General features: G+C 42.2%; 1 protein-coding gene across 1 annotated transcript in view; it reads right to left on the bottom strand.

The window, feature by feature from the left end:
- Agk (acylglycerol kinase) overlaps positions 1 to 6,000 on the bottom strand; it is an 87,438-nt gene that overhangs the window by 71,793 nt on the left and 9,645 nt on the right. The window lies entirely within an intron of this gene.

Here is a 6,000-nt window from a genome sequence, read left to right as displayed (position 1 = left end):
AACCCTGTCTCAAAAAAACAAAAAACAAGCTAACAATTATTTGCTAAAACAGAAGAGAGAGAAGAGATTTGGAAAAAAGTTCATAGAACACAATGAATTTAACACAACAGCTACACACAGAGGAACGAGGAAGAATCCAGCAGGAGGATTGATGTGGGAGTGTCATATATCAATCTATTGATTTCATTGGTTAAGTAATAAAGAAACTGCTTGGCCCTGATAGGTTAAAACATAGGTGGGTGGAGTAACCGAACAGAATGCTGGGAGGAAGAGGAAGTGAGCTCAGAGGCCATGCTCCCCTCTCCCAGGCAGACGCCATGAAGCAAGCTGCCAGGTCAGACATACTGAATCTTTCCCGGTAAGACTGATGCTATACAGATTATTAGAGATGGGTTGATCCGGATATGAGAATTAGCCTGTAAGGGCTAGAGTTAAAGGGCCAAGCAGTGTTTAAAAGAATACAGTTTGTGTGTTGTTATTTCTGGTGTAAAGCTAGCTGTGTGGGAGCCGGGTGGGATGAAAAGCAGGCCCGCAGCTCCCACAACAGAGGATGTTCAACAATAAACTAAACACTCCCAACAAGTCTTTGCCAAATGTGTGAACCCACTTACTGAGATTTGTGATTCAGCCCAGAATTTTGAATTTGCTCACTCTCAAAGCAAGGATTCCTGAATACTGGCAGCAATGTTTATTTAGGTCTGCAATCCCTGCTTTATCATCTTTGTTTCTCTGAGAAAGCACAAAAAGGCAAACAATAAATATTTGCAACCACAACAAATCAATGCTTTTGTCTAAAGGTGTCCACGCCCAAGCCCATTTCCTAGAATTCTGCAATTTTAAGGTTGAAAGAGTTCTTTAGAAAAGATCCAGCCCATGGATTACAATCTCCCTCCACAGAGCCCAGCCCCCATCAATCAAATGTATGACACCACTCCACTAGTCACAGAGTTCTACAGCAGTGATTTTCATCTTGGTAATGAAATATAAAGAGAATGACTGAGACCCAATCTCAGTCTCCAGGCCCCACAAGATTCTGGATGTGCACTTAAGCCGTTTTCTAATTCCTTTGAGCTCCTAGACCATGACTCATTGACCTAGTTTGGAGAAACATCTGGGCTGGGGACATGCACACTGTTAGAAAGTGACTGGAATCCTGGCTCTGGAACTGCAATACCCTGCCTCTCAGCTGGCGTGGTTCCCTCCAGCTCTCCACCTGCTCTCCACAGACACTCTCAGAGAAATGCAGTGATGAAGCTCTGCCCACGGCTCATCCGTCACCCACTTCACCCGTTCTCAATGCACTGCTACTGGAGTGCTAGGATAGTCTTTCCTCTTGCCAGTAGGCTCAGGAAAAAGCCCCCAAATCTATCCCCACCCTTTAATAATTCAATAGTATTTATCAGGCAAAGACTCAACCTCTACCCAAGATAGGAAGGCCTCAACTCTAACAAAATCCAAAGGCTGTTCTGAACAACGCTCATTTGGTGCCCATTCTTTCTTTCACACTCTGAAGTCAGAAATCCCCCCAAACACCTTTCCTCTGTCTTTATGTCAGATCACAGCATTTGTCTACACTTGTGCACAACAGGCATTACTTATAAAGAGTTAAGGATCCCCTGCTTTCTCAGGTCTCCTTCTCACAGCCTGTTCCCCTTCTGGCTCAGGATAGGAAATTATTTAACATAAGATGGCATCCTTGAGGGCCTCTATCCTGTGAGCCTGCTCTGTAGAACTTTTCATTAACTAGAAGATGGTTCGGCAGTCTATGCCCCCACACACCCACCTATTGACCAACATCAACATCAACAGCCAACATCAAACTAAAAGGAGAGAAACTCAAAGCGAATCCACTAAAATCAGGCACAAGACAAAGCTGTTCACTTTCTCCATATCTATTCAATATTGTACTTGAAGTTCTAGATAGAGTAATAAGACAACAAAAGATCAAGAAGGTACAAATTGGAAAGGAAGAACTCAAACTTTCACTATTTGCAGATGATATGATAGTATACTTAAGTGACTCCAAAAATTCTACCAAGGAACTCCTATAGCTGATGAATACCACCAGTAATGTGGCAGACTACAGGATCAACTAAAAAAAATCAGTAGCCCTACTATACACAAATGATAAAAGGGCTGAGAAAGAAATCAGAAGCATCACCCTTCACAACAGCCACAAATAACATAAACTATCTTGGGGTACTACTAATCAAAGAAGGGAAAAACCTGTACAACAAGAACTTAGTCTTAGAAGAAAGAAACTGAAGACATCAGAAAGTGGAAAGCTCTCCCATGATCTTGTATAGGTAGGATTAACATAATAAAAATGACAATGCTACCAAAAAAGCCATCTACAGCTTCAATGCAATACCCATTAAAATTCCAACACAATTCTTCACAGAACTTGAAAGAAAGATGTTCAACTTTATACAGGAAAAGAAAACACCACAGGAGAGCCAAAACAATCCTGTACAAGAAAGGAACTTCCAGAGGCAACACCAGAGCTGACATCTAGCTCTATAATAGTAATGAAAACAGCTTGGTATTCACATAAAAACTGATAGGTGAACCAATGGAATTGAATTGAAGACTGATATTAATCCACACACTATGAACACCTGATTTTTAACAAAGAAGCTAAAAGTATACATTGGAAAAAAGAAAGCATATTCAACATATGATGCTGGCATAACTGGATATCAACATGTAGAAGAATGCAAATAGATCCATATCTATCACCATGCACAACTCAAGTCCAAATGGATCAAAGACAACAACATAAAGCAAATCACACTGAACCTAATAGAAGAAAAAGTGGGAAATAGCCTTCAATGTATGGGACACTTCCTAAGCATAATACCAGTAGCATAGACACTGAGAGCAACAATAAATAAATGGGACCTCCTGAAAACTATCAGTCTAGTCAAGTGTGGCTCATACATAATTTACCCCTGGGAGCCAGCACATTCCCCTTGCCTCTCCTGTCAGGGTCTCAAATTCAGTGTGCCTAAAATAGAATATAGAATCTCTTCCTCAAACCAATTCTTCCTGGTGACTTCCTTCTCTCTGCATCACCAATTAAACCAGTCTTGAAAGTGTAAGATGATTTCTCCATGATCCTCTGCCTCAGCCAAACACCCAGTCAGTCTCCAGGGAATAAGCAGAGCTAGCATGGCAGGGACTAAACTGAAGCACAGTGACAGGCATCTGACCCACACCTCCTCACTGTCCCTGAAACTCAGCTGCCTCCTGTGGGGACAAGGAGCTGAGGCTCAGAGGTAAGTGGTTTAAGTACTTGACAAGGCCATGAAGCTGACAGGTAGCAGGTCTGAAACCAGAGATGCCTGCGCCTTCAAAGCTGTGTTGGCCACAGAGCCACAGCTCACACTTCCTGCGTTTTCCTTTCCTCACAACCCCGTGTCAGCCGTCAGTAGCTTTGAGGTCAACTTCTGAAATGTGCCCTGCACAGGAGAGTGAGTTAAACTTCTAGAATGTTACCTTGTTCATAATATTCTTCTCCCCTTACCATCTTTACATGCTACTCAAACACAGGTGTCCTATACACAAAGTCTCCCACAACCTGGCTTTTCCACGGTCTGATGAAAACATGCATCTTCACTCATGTTCCTCTTCTTCCTTTTCATTTATTCTTTGTGCCTTTCACATCATTCATCCCCATCCCATAACTGCCCTGTCCCTTGTGTCACTCTTTACCAGTCTCCACAAATCCACCACACTGCCATTTCCTAGCTATGCTGGAGCAACTGACACTCCTAGAACACTGTGCCAGAGTCCACAAGGCCCAGCTCAAATGACATCTTTAAGTTTCCCTCATGAGGAAAAAATCAAAAGCTGTGTTGCTTCTGTTAATGTTCACTGCAGCAATGGAAGTCTAAGAAACATTTGTCTGACAACCCACAAAGATGGGTGCTATTGCTGTTTATTATCTCTAGGTTATAGGCATAGAATCCAAACTGGAGATGTGACATTACCCAGAGCTCCACTGCTTGAGGAGGTCTGAATGAGAATGGCCCCATACGTCAGATCAAGGGTTCAGGCATATCTTACTGGTTGCAATGGTTTGTGCCCTATAGTTTTGAAGTCATGCTGTGTGAAATTTTAGGTTTAGTTTACACTAATTCTATTTGTATGTGTGAGTACCTGTATATACCTATGTGCACCATGTTTATGCATGGTGCCCACAGATGTCAGAAGAACGTATCAGATTCTCCTGAAGATGGAGTTACAAGGGATTGTGAGAGGCTATGTCACTGCTGGCAAAAACACGCAGGTCCACTATAAGAGCAGCAAGTACTCTGAACCAGAGCCATCTCTTCAGCCCCTACATCAGACTTCAATCTAGTCTTTGTCAGACTGTCTCATCACATGTGGAAGGAGAAATGGAAAAGGCTCAGATCTTGTTCAATCACCTGGTAGGTCCTTATCTTCCTGCCCCACTGGATAGCTCTCACGTCATTCACTGCCCAGATACCATCAACACTTTAACTCTCGCAGTCCTGAGTAGCTATTACCTTGAATTACTCAGAGTATTTACTTGACCTCATGTCTAGAATACCCTCAGCTAGAGTTTTGCAGTTACCTCATTCCATCCTTCAGTGACTCACAAGACACTACTATGCCCATTCCACAGTTGAAGAATGTCCAGCTTCAAGAGCCCAATGTCACTCTGCTAGGACACGTCAGGGCTGACTGACTCTAGAGACAACCTCCATACTACACTGCTCCCTTTCTCCTGCTACTTGTTAATCAGCAGCCTCTTTCCCACTAAAAGGGCTAGAAAGGATGGAAGACGATTGCAGGTAAATGGCTGACATGATGAACTAGCAGCCTGGAACACAATCTTCCCCAGGGATCAGAAGGCTCAGCAAGAGCAGTTGGAGAGGAAAGAGCAATACTTAAACTCCCTTTACTCTCAGCACACGGGGTCATTGCCAGCTCTTCATTGCTCTCACAGAGCTGTGCTGAGAGAGACTCATCCGTGCTGCTTCTGCCTACTACAGCAGCCTGCAGCAGGAAAATTATACAGGAGAAATCTTGGAAAAAAATAAATAAATAAAAACTTTCTTCTTTGAGGCTTGGAAGAAGGGAGAAAATAGAAAGAATTCTCAAAAGAGAAGAAATTTATAAATACTATAAAAATGAAATAAATCCTAAAAATAAGTATGTGATATCAAAAGATTAATAAGAGGCAATAAAAATGAATTATAGGCAGATAAAATAAATTAAAATCTGTCTTTTCCCCCACACCTGCTGTGAATCCCCCCTCCCCACTTCTATTTACCTGGAACCCAGGTGAAGATGAATGTCTAAAGAAACAGAATGACCCCAGAAACTGTCTCTTACCTGAGAACAGCCATGTGGTTGGTTGGGGGTCCCTTACAAAATATGCTAAGTAAGAATGCAAAACCAAAAGATATCCGAAAAGTAACTGAATAGATCACAGACTACTGAATGCAGCAGGTAAAGACTGAAAGGTGCTCACTCATTCAACCAAGAGGCTGTTCATGACTATTTCAAGAGCAAGCTCAATCGAATGATGGAATATAAACCAAGTTTTACTAATCTGGTTTAAAGTGGCAGAAAAGGGTAAGAGATAAACATTAAAAATTGGTATAAAAGGAAAGATAGGTAAGACAGTAAACAAATAGAATTGTCACTTGAATGGAGATATGTTTAAGTTTGGAATGATTTTGATCAGCAAGGAAGAAATCTGAGATTAGGGATAAAAATGAAGGAGCAGATGATGAGGGGCAGGTACTAAGGAGAGGCAGAATGACTGGCATTGGGCAGTAGGATGGCTGCCTACCCAGTGAAGGAGAGAGCACAAGTGTGCATGTGGAGACTGGCCTGTGCTCTGTGATTTCCTCTTTAGAATGGGAGTTAAGGTGGCCTGAATATAGAGAAGGCAGCAGATGAAACAGAGAAACTCATGAATATTTCAAGACACATTTGTGAAAATGGAAGAGGAGCCTGACTACA

Source organism: Alexandromys fortis, unplaced genomic scaffold (assembly GCF_014885135.2).
Source record: "Alexandromys fortis isolate MF-2015 unplaced genomic scaffold, M_Fortis_MF-2015_v1.1 scaffold_57, whole genome shotgun sequence".
Taxonomy (NCBI): Eukaryota; Metazoa; Chordata; class Mammalia; order Rodentia; family Cricetidae; genus Alexandromys; species Alexandromys fortis.
This window is presented reverse-complemented; position numbering and strand designations above follow the sequence as displayed.